The sequence below is a fragment of the Aulonocara stuartgranti genome, assembly GCF_965226115.1.
Source record: "Aulonocara stuartgranti genome assembly, chromosome: 7".
NCBI lineage: Eukaryota > Metazoa > Chordata > Actinopteri > Cichliformes > Cichlidae > Aulonocara > Aulonocara stuartgranti.
The window spans coordinates 19,176,876-19,188,146 of NC_138945.1; the positions used below are offsets into that span (position 1 = coordinate 19,176,876).

At 40.9% G+C, this 11,271-nt stretch overlaps 1 protein-coding gene across 3 annotated transcripts in view; it reads right to left on the bottom strand.

Annotated features, from left to right (window-relative positions):
• notch1a (notch receptor 1a) overlaps nt 1–11,271 on the bottom strand; it is a 61,783-nt gene that overhangs the window by 49,770 nt on the left and 742 nt on the right. The window contains exons 2-4 of one of the 3 annotated variants that reach the window (XM_082542179.1): nt 10,772–10,817; nt 10,614–10,676; nt 7,663–7,752 (exon numbers count right to left, since the gene is read on the bottom strand). The gene's annotated coding sequence lies outside the window, so the exon portion shown is untranslated. Of the gene's footprint in view, nt 1–7,662; nt 7,753–10,613; nt 10,677–10,771; nt 10,876–11,271 lie in introns of those variants that run through there. The other 2 variants (XM_082542178.1, XM_082542180.1) reach the window with 2 other exon arrangements.

Sequence of the window (11,271 nt, forward strand, 5' to 3'; positions counted from 1 at the left end):
GTCCCCAGCAGAGATGCTGCCGCCCCAGCAGACCACACCATAAAAGATAGCAGAAGCCACCACAGAGTCATAGAAGGTCTTCAGGAGTGGGCCCTCCACCCCAAACGACCTGAGTCTCCGCAACAGGTACAGCCTGCTCTGCCCTTTCCTGTAGAGGGCGTCTGAGTTATGAGTCCAGTCCAGTCTGTTGTTCAGATGAACACCAAGGTACCTGTAGCTGTCCACAGCCTCAATGTCCATACCCTGGATGTTCAGTGGTTGCAGTGGAGAATGCTTGTGCCTGCGGAAGTCTACCACCAGCTCCTTGGTTTTACTGGCATTGATCTGGAGGTAGTTCAGCTGGCACCAGTCCACAAAGTCTTGAGTCAGTCCTCTGTACTCCTTGTCGTCCCCATCAGTGATGAGGCCGACTATTGCAGAGTCATCAGAGAACTTCTGCAGGAAGCACTGGGTGGAATTGTGGGAGAAGTCTGCAGTGTAGATGGTGAAGAGGAACGGAGCCAGAACCGTTCCCTGTGGGGCCCCCGTACTGCAGACGACCCTGTCCGACACACAGCCCTGAGTCCTCACATACTGTGGTCGGTCGGTGAGGTAGTCCAAAATCCAGGTAGTGAGGTGATGGTCCACTCCAGAGTTCTCCAGCTTGTCCTTCAGAACCGAGGGAAGAATGGTGTTGAAGGCACTGGAGAAATCAAAGAACATGATTCTCACAGTGCTTCCAGCGGTCTCCAGGTGAGCGAGGGAACGATGTAGGAGGTGAATGACGGCATCATCATTTTGCCCATTCTGCAAATTCTGCGCGCAAATCTGGGTCATCCTCGTTGAGATGCTGCAGTAGCTGGAGTTTGTAAGGGTGCCATTTGTGAGTAGCTAATATCCGCCGAAGGGATGTTCGACTAATGCCACTCTCGAGTGAGATGCGGCGAGTGCTACGCTGTGGGCTCTTGCTGAATGAAGCTAGGACAGCCACTGATGTTTCTTCATTAGTGACAGTTTTCTTGCATCCACATTTTGGCAAATCCAACACTGAACCAGTTTCACCAAATTTAGCAAGCAGTTTGCTAACTGTAGCATGGGAGATGGGTGGTCTCGTAGGGTGTCTTGCATTGAAATCTGCTGCAATGACCCGGTTACTGCGTTCACCAGATATCAACACGATTTCGATCCGCTCCTCACATGTTAACCTCTTCGACATGTCAATGGCTGTGAACAAAGAGAAACTTGTAAATAACTCATGAAAGAATAAAGTTAAGATGAAACCAAGCTCACAATTGTTTTTCTTGTGACATTACCAATAAGTTTGATGTGTCACATGGCCCTCTTCCTATTGAAAAAACAAAAGTTGTATCCAAGATGGCCAACTTCTAAATGGCCACCATGGTCACCACCCATCTTGAGGAGTTTGCCCCCTCACATATACTAATGTGCCACAAACAGGACTTTAATATCACCAACAATTCCCATTTTATTACGGTGTATCCATATAAATGGCCCACCCTGTAGATCAGTGAGTTTCAGTCTACTTTTGCACCGATGATACTCTCACACATCCAAATTCCTAATTTAATATTTCAGACTACCAGTATTTATTGATCTGGAGAAGGGATTTGATTCCCAGACATGCCCCCAAATTGGTATGGTCCAGCTCGGATACAATAGCATAAAAACATACACGTGCACACAAAAAGAATGAAAATTAGATGACAAAAATATGGAAACCAAACTCCTTTAGCTTGGAAGCAGCAATAAAAACAACAACAAAAAAGCACACTTCCCCATGGATTTATATCAGTGCTCAGGGCATGTGTAGTGTGAACACTGCCAAAAAGTAATCGTTACATTGTGCAACTTTTCTCTCGTTTTAATAAAAGTTATTTTCCACTCCCCTGAAGCAGACAGAAATTCCAGTCAGACTGGACTTGTTTAGCTATTAAACCAAATTTATTCAGAATACTAAGCTCCATGTAAATATAGTCAATGCAGGGGAAGAGGGAGTTGCCTAAATATAAGGAAGACAAGAGTTTCTTGTGTTCCTTGATCGGTTCCAGCTCTAACTAACCAGCAAACCTGCAAGCTTCCCACCCATTAAGGTCAAAACTGAATTTAAGAGCTACAGCAGACACTGAGATCATCACACATGCACTACAGGGGTTTTGATTTTTCTACTAATACTTCCGTGTGAAGCAGTAACTGGACAGGTACTGCGGGTTAATCTGATAACGGGGCGACACAAAACTTTACAAGATACCAAAGTTATTATAGTTTATCATTATGCCTGCTAATTTGGTTGAATTTAATTTAATTAAAAGTCAGTGGCAATCCAACAAATAGCTGCCAGGTCATCTCACAAAAAAACATGAATGTCAACTGAGACACATCAGTCCAATAAATACTTGGACTGACATCACTCTCAACTTTCCATCCTCATATTCGCATAAAGTCTAGAAGCGCTAACCAACCCAGTATCTGTGGGTTCCATGCAAGCACAGGGAGAGCAGGCAAACAAAATGCTCAAAGACAGACTATTCTTGCTATGAGGCAATAGAGATAACCACCACCCCTTAAAATTTTATGGGACCAAAAGCCAGTGTACTCTTAGTGCCAGTTCTAAGCCCAGATAAATGAGGAGGGTTGTGTCAGGAAGGGCGTCCTGCACATCTTTGCCAAATCAAACATCCAGGTCATGAAGAAGAGATTACGTTGCCTTTTCTAAAGCCTGGGGGGGGGACTAGAGGCTTCCATTTACGGTCTCACGGTGAAGCTATTTAAAGGATTTTTCCTTGAGTCCCTACGATTACTTACAGTTGTCAAGCAAATCAGTGGGAGAGGTGACATGGAAAATGTAGTAACAGGAGCCCTTAATCCTACCAACGACAGACATGGCAATAGTTGTTGCACTGAAATAAATAAAGTCTAGTCATGTCTGATACTGTATGTGGATCCTGTGCGCGGTCACTGAATTTACTTCTCTGCACTGCGGACAGACTGTGAGCACCAATTGGAAGCCATCAATTAAAGCCAGAACTATGTCTTCACATTAAACTGGTATCTGATACCCGATCAAGGCTACTGGTTTCAACCAAGGCCAAGCGAAGGGCTGAGTGGAGGGAGTGAGGGTCCTCAGGGGGATGCTGAAGGGTGTGTGAAGCTGTGGCCTGCGTGCCGTCGGCCAGCCGCCTGAAGGGGAGGCACATGGTGCCAACAGCTGCCATGGTGAAACGCTAACCCCTCTAAATGCTCAGTCCAGTAAACAACATTGGGCCGCACACATGCCAATGGGGGAGCGTGGGTGAGGAAGGGGTGAAGAGGGTGAATGGGGCAACCCAGCTGACGCCGTGAAGAAAAGAAAATTGACCCCTGTGAAATGGCTTATTAAAGTGTGGTGGTCACCATTCTGGGGGGCCAAACCAAGACATGACAGTAAGGGTAACTCAAAACCCGTCGCAGTACATTGAACATGATGCAGGCCACAAGCCACAGACAGGAAGCCCAAGATTCTAGAGATACTTTTATTAGATGTATTTACATCGACAGAGCACACCACGAGCTTGAGATACTGATGACAGATGCCTTTATTCATACTGGCGTACCCAAAGACTGAGGATGAAAAGTTTATTCTATGTAACTTGAGTGGATGCTCTGTAAAACTGGACTTCTAGTGTTTTTAGTGTGGACTTTTCCTCCCACTGCTCAATGCACTCGAGCAGTCCTTTTGCTTCTTTAAACTTTTAAATTGATAAATGCATTTTGCAAAGCTTGTTGCAACTATTGGAGCTGGTGAAGGTTCCCATGCTCCCAGAGCCCCCTAGGGAGTGGCAGGAACAGATGTGACGTCTACACTCCCCCTCTCTGTCTGTCCCTCCCACACTTAGTTTCTCCCTCTGGCTCTTGTAAAACAATCCATCTTCCACTTGTAAAAACATTACTTTCCACCTCTGTGGTATCTTCCCACAACTCTCACTTTAATCAACACCAAAACAAAATTAGCCCTAATTTTATCATGCACTCATTTTCCTAAATAATGGTAAATGTGATACAGGACCGTTAGAGTATAATCAAATAAGTGCACTTCAAGCTGTCACTTTATTTCACTCAACACACATACTCAGCAGTGTACCCTACTGCGCACACACACACACACACACACACACACACACACACACACACACACACAAATGAAGTTTAAATAAAAAATAAATCTAATTCAGCACCTGTGGCTTTTGATTGAGGAAATATTCTCTATTTGTTCTCGTTATCGTGGTCATGTGCCCTTTATTTTCGACCACAGTTCTCACCATTGCTTGTGTGTTAGGTTTCTTTTTTGTCTGGGTGAATGTATGTATCATATATTGGGATGCGTACAACTAGAAGCACTTTGTGCATTAAAAAAATGATTTACCAAAAAAACTGATTTTTTTAGTGCATCTCGTGGAAAGTCAGGCAAAAGTCAGTCTTATGTTCAATCACCGGAGCAACAATGTCCCCATCTGGTGGTGTTTTCAAGAGCCAGAAGGTGGTTAGCCTGTCATTTTTTATGCTGTCTATGTAGTTGTTAGCATGCTTAAGTGATTCCTGCTTTTACAAGTGAAATGTATAATGATAAAAAGGCCAGAATCATTATTTTTAATCCAAACTTGGATTGTAACCAGTGAATTTCAGAGGTTACTAGTTCTGGTTTTATTAGTTCTGTGACAGGAGAATAACACAAAAGCTATCTCACGTTTGCTTCTGAGTAAAGTGCTGAGACTTCCTTAACCAACAAATTATACTTGTAAGATATTGTAGACTAACTGTGACTCCCTTTTCTATTTTATTTGCTTCTAAATGACAGCATCTCTGCAACTGGTAAGAGCTGTAAGGCACTATGATGGGTTTTTATGCTGGGAAGAATCGTACTAGAACACTGGGTCATTATAAAGGGATGTGAGAGATTCTCTGATAGAAGATGGTCTACTATCACCCTGATCTTTGTCAAACCAGGCCCACACCTGCCTATACAATCTTTTCTATCACTCCATTAACAGCAAGTGTCCGTGTGTGTGTGTGTGTGTGTGTGTGTGTGTGTGTGTGTGTGTGTGTGTGTGTGTGTGTGTGTGTGTGTGTGTTTGTGCTTTTATTGCTAGCATGGTGATGAACAATTTGGGTTTCAGGGCGGTTCACACCTTCTGACACCAACTGAAGATATTAATTTTAGAACAAGAGTTAAGATAGCGGTAGTTAAAATACCAAAAACAATGAAAAAAAGATGTTTTTATTTGTTATTCCCTGCTCCTATCTCAGTCATCACACACCTGCCACAGACGACAGATGAACACAAACATACATGCCTCAGCAAGGTTAAACTCATTCCTTCGCTATTATCTGGAGACCCTGTGCCATTAACAAACCACGGGGTCTCAGGATGATATTGAGGGGCTTATCTGGAGTTGAGACAGTGGTTAACCAAACATTATCCGCTCTCCCAGCTTTACTGCAAACATGACCTTAATGACAGGGTAGGCAGGGTCTCTGAGGACAAACGCTACCAGTGTCACAACTGGTGTGTACCCACAGGAAGCGAGCCCGGCAGATAGTGCTGATTAGCTGTGTACAATGAAGTGTTGAGATTTGCAGAGTGAGTAATGGACTTCAGGTGCAGCCACCGCTTGTCATTTAAATGTCAATCTCTCAACTTCAATATCAAGTTCTCAGATAACTTAAGTTTGGGGCATGTTTACAAGATAGGTTCTATAAATATGTCAATTTTAATATTTCATTTTATTGAACAATTTCCACAATGCTTAGAGTACTTCATTCTTTATTGCTGTTAAAAAGCAGTGATAAGGTTGTGTGTTGCAAATCAAGTCTAGAGAAGATGAACCATAAAATGGGAAGTGATGTGTTTGTGGTTTCATGTGTGAAGAGGGTGCAGATATAATTTAGTGTGTGTGTGTGTGTGTGTGTGTGTGTGTGTGTGTGTGTGCGCGCGTGGGAGGGGGGGGATACTGTATTGTCAAACCTAAAAGGTTAAAAGACAATGCATAGGGGAAGTTATAAAGACAGTTTTAGTTGTTGATAAATACATTCATAAAAATGTTAAATGTTATTATGCCTAATAAAATATTTACTAAACACACATACTGGTCAATTAGATATACCTTGTTAAAAACAGTTTGGGCCTCCTTTTGCCTTCAGAACTGCTTTAATACTTCATGTCTTCTCTAACTCATTTTTCATAGATTTTGTTCCATATTAACATGATAGTGTAGCACAAATTTGGTGGCTGCATGATGCAAATATTTCGTTACACCACATTCCAAAAGTGCTTTATTGGTTTGAGATCAAGTTACAGTGAGTACAGTGAGCTCACTGTCATGTTAGAGGAACTATTTTAAGATGGTTTGATCTTTGCAACATCAGAAGATGGGTACACTGTGGTCATAAAGGTGAGACCATGCAAATAGTAGCTTGCGTGGTCCAGTTTGCTGCTGTTAGCCTGGAGTGTCACCTGGAGTGGTTTTCTGCTTCAAGGTTCAACATGTTGCATATTCAGAGATGGTATTCTGCTTACTTCCATTTTAACAAGTGGTTATTTAAGTTTTATTTGTCTTTAGCTCAAATTTCAAAGCACTCTGACCATTCTCCTTTGACCTCTGGTATCTACAAGATATTTGTGCCCATAAAACTGCTGCTCATTTAATTTATTTATTTTTTTAATCCTTTCTCTGTAAACCTAGAAATAGGTGTGCAGGAAAATCACAGAACATCAGGCATCTTCTAAAATACTCAAACCAGCCATCTGGCACCAACAACCATGTCATGTTTGGAGTCACGTAATGCTCATGCTTAATGCTCAGAATGAACTACAGCACATTATCTTGACCATGTCTACATGCTTACATAAATGCACTGAGTTTCTTTAGTGTAAATGGCTCATTAGATATTTACAGTTGCAGCTCCACAGATGTACCCAAGAAAGTGGGTTGTGAGCTTATTTCTGTACTGCAGTTTTTTAGTGAAATTTCTCATATATTTATGGAGTCAGTCTTTAAAATTGCTATAAAAGGACATAAATAAAGATACTTCTTGCTTCTTATTCACAAAGGGGTCACCAGTGCTGGTAGCTTCATATGTTTGATTTTGTAGGTTTGGTAAGGAGGGGTCGACCTAAAAGGAATCTAAATAAATAATTAATTTGCTTAATGCTGGCTCTGAACATTCCACTGGAGATATAACATGATAACACTGTGTTAAAATATAAAAAAAATCATTAGGAAAAGCCTGAAACTTGCTTCAGCTTCTAATTTGCAGGCAGCAGTTCCTTGGAAATGTAATCATGAGAAATACTCCTTTAGATTTCATTATAATCTTTACTATAATAATAATAAATGTAATATAGTTTTTTTTGTTTTTAAAATTACTTTCTTTCACATGTCAACGAGTTGTTACATTATTAGGAGCCAGGGCTTAGGAGGAGCTCCACATTACTCAAGACACTTTTCCTGCATGGAAAGGACAAGCCAGGGGGATTTTTTAGGTGTAAACGAGAGGGTCTGTTCAAACCTGCCCCATGGCCTCAAAGTCTCCTGACACAGTCTAATGGGAGGGCAGGTTTCGGTTGACAAGTCTGAGCGAAAGTTGAGGAAAAGGGGGGGGGTGAACAACACACAGTCGTATACTCACATGCTGGGTGTTTAAACTCTGCCAAGGAGAGTGTTTGGTTTCTGTTGTTTGTCTTTCCCAACCACAATTTTACAAGGTGGACTCCATTTGCTTTAAAAAAAAAAGGGGGGGGGGGGGGGGGGGGCATTATAATGCATTCTTACAACGACAGGAGTTAATACTGTACATTTATCTGTCAGAATAAATTATCTCTAGAAGATTCAGTGATTTTTGTTCAGCTTATTTTGATATTTTAATACATGAAACATTTGTAATAATATACTTGAACAAAACAAAGTGCACACTTTTGACCTTGTTCAGCTAAAGAAATGCCTAATGCAATTCATGGAAAAGGAATCTGTCCTTCAAATTATGAGGACTCTATCCATCCACCCACCATTTCATTTTCTTAACAGATTATCCAATTTAGGTCATATGAGGCCTCAAGCCTAATCCTTGTCATAAGGTCAGAGGTGGGTTACACCCCGGTCAGGTCGCCACTTCATCACAAGACTGTTTTTCTTCTGTCGTACTTTATTATTTTCTTTCTGTTCTGTGCTTTCAGATTATCTTCAGAAACGCAACAACAGTGTGCCTAAATCTGGAAAAATAACATTTTTTTTAATCATTTTGCTTTTAACTTTTTTCAGATCCTCACATGTTCGGTGGCCTCTTGTTTTTACCTATTTATTAAACGCACAATACAGACAAAAGTATTTGGGCCTTCTACACATTTTAACAGCAGGATCTTTTTTATGGCATCAGTCCCCACTTCGCAGCTATCGCAACTTCTGTTTCTCTGGAAAGGGTTTCTATATGTTCTGCACTTTCGAAGTGTCTGTGGAAAGTTTTGGTCTTTCATCAAGACAAGCGCTTGTGAAACCAGACACTAATGTTGCATGCTTGCGGTCTCTGCTCTAGTTCATCCCAAAGGTGTTCAGTAGGGTTGAGGTCAGGGCTCTTTTGAAAGCCAATCAAGTTCTTCCACACCAAACTCACCCAACCATGTATTTCTGGACTTTGCTTTGTGCACCAGTTAACAACCATGCTGGAACAGGAAACAGCCTTATTCAAACTGTTTCCAAAAAGTTAGAAGCACAGAATTGTCCTAAATGTTGTGGTAAGCTGACGCATTAATAAGATTTCCCCTTCACTGGAACTAATTCAATTCAATTCAATTTTATTTATATAGCGCCAAATCACCACAAAAGTCGCCTCAAGGTGCTTTATATTGTACAGTAGATACAGAGAAAAGCCCAACAATCATATGACCCCCTATGAGCAAGCACTTTGGCGACAGTGGGAAGGAAAAACTCCCTTTTAACAGGAAGAAACCTCCAGCAGAACCAGGCTCAGGGAGGGGCGGCCATCTGCTGCGACCGGTTGGGGTGGGAGAAGGAAGACAGGGTAAAGACATGCTGTGGAAGAGAGACAGAGGTTAATAACAGATATGATTCAATGCAGAGAGGTCTATTAACACATAGTGAGTGAGAAAGGTGACTGGAAAGGAAAAACTCAATGCATCATGGGAATCCCCGGCAGCCTTCATCTATTGCAGCATAACTAAGGGAGGATTCAGGGTCACCTGGTCCAGCCCTAACTATATGCTTTAGCAAAAAGGAAAGTTTTAAGCCTAATCTTGAAAGTAGAGATAGTGTCTGTCTCCTGAATCCAAACTGGAAGCTGGTTTCACAGAAGAGGGGCCTGAAAACTGAAGGATCTCCCTCCCATTCTACTTTTAAATACTCTAGGAACAACAAGTAGGCCTGCAGTGTGAGAGCAAAGTGCTCTAATAGGGTGATATGGTACTACAAGGTCATTAAGATAAGATGGGGTCCAATTATTTAAGACCTTGTATGTGAGGAGCAGGATTTTGAATTCAATTCTGGATTTAACAGGAAGCCAATGAAGGGAAGCCAAAACAGGAGAAATCTGCTCTCTCTTTTGAGTCCCTGTCAGTACTCTTGCTGCAACATTTTGGATTAACTGAAGGCTTTTCAGCGAGTTTTTTGGACATCCTGATAATAACGAATTGCAGTAGTCCAGCCTGGAAGTAATAAATGCATGAACTAGTTTTTCAGCATCACTCTGAGACAAGATTTTTCTAACTTTAGAGATGTTGCGCAAATGGAAGAAAGCAGTCTTACATATTTGTTTAATATGTGCGTTGAAGGACATGTCCTGGTCAAAAATGATTCGAAGGTTCCTCACAGCGTTACTGGAGGCCAAGGTAATGCCATCCAGAGTAAGAATCTGGTTAGATACCAAATTTCTAAGATTTTCAAGGCCAAGTACAATAATCTCAGTTTTATCTGAATTAACTAAGAGGCTGAAGGCAAAGCTCAGAAAAAACAACCATCAAGAGGTGTGGCCAATTATTTTTATCTGTATAGTGAGTGCAGTGGCAAGAGATTTTTTTTCTTGCAATCCTCTACATTTGCTTCTGATGTGGAAACTGAACTTCACATACTATGTCTGTGGAAGTTCACATTCAAAATCAACAACATTCCCAATAAGACAACAGTAAGACAGCACACAAGTGTCTTGAATCCAGTCTTTATATTTACTACTACTGATGGTTGCAGAAGAGAATATTGCTGCTATCTAAACATTCAGTCCCATACTGATGTTGTCTCAACGGTAATGTTGTACACAGACTTTTTAGTAATTCAATTATACTTCATATTTTCATACAAAAATCAGCAATAATCTATATAACTTTAAGAATGCTTGTACAATTCATATACTTTAAGACATATATGGCACTACTTGTATATATCTCATGCAATTCAGAGCTGTAGTTTGATATAATATATATGTATATTCATACCTGTACGTCATATTCTTATATCTCCCTATTTTCTCTTATTTTTGATTCACTATAGTTTCGCACTGTGGCTGGGGGATTTTTTTTAATTCTTCTATGTTCTGTATATGTTGCAGAACTGACAATAAGGTTGACTTTGACTTACTCTGACTTCCTTGACTTGATTTAACGAGACCAAATCCCACTATACTTCAGCTTTAGTTGACATCTGTAAAAAGTGGAACCGGGTATTTAAACTGTCACTCTATGCCACAATATTCAAGAACAAGTGAAGATCATTTTATTTTGGTGGCTCATTCCTACCTACTTTGCCAATAAGGAGCAAGTGGATTTCAGGTTGTCTAAAGAGCTTGGAAAGAAAAGCGTCTGGACTTCTTTAAGTTGCTTGAAGACGTTTCACCTCTCATCCGAGAAGCTTTCAGGTTGATGATACGATAGTGCTCCCCAGTGGACAAATACCCGTTTTGCATGCTTTAATTGTACACTGAGTGGTACAAATAGTCTATTATGGTAGTCTATTATAATGCCTCACACAACACGAGCAGCCTGTTATAGTCTTTTATTGCACACATAGCTTAGCATGAACTTGATATATCATAGGGTATGTCATTATTAGAATCTGGAGTCCCTATTTATTCCCCTTTAAGTACATTAAAATTGTGTTGCAGTTTCCATGTCCAAGTCAAACACGACTATTTAGTGTTTTCATTATAGCATTGCCGTCAAAATACCATATTTCAATTAATTTTGCACTCAAAAAGAATCTGATGATAAATATACGGAAAGGGTATTTAATAACCCCC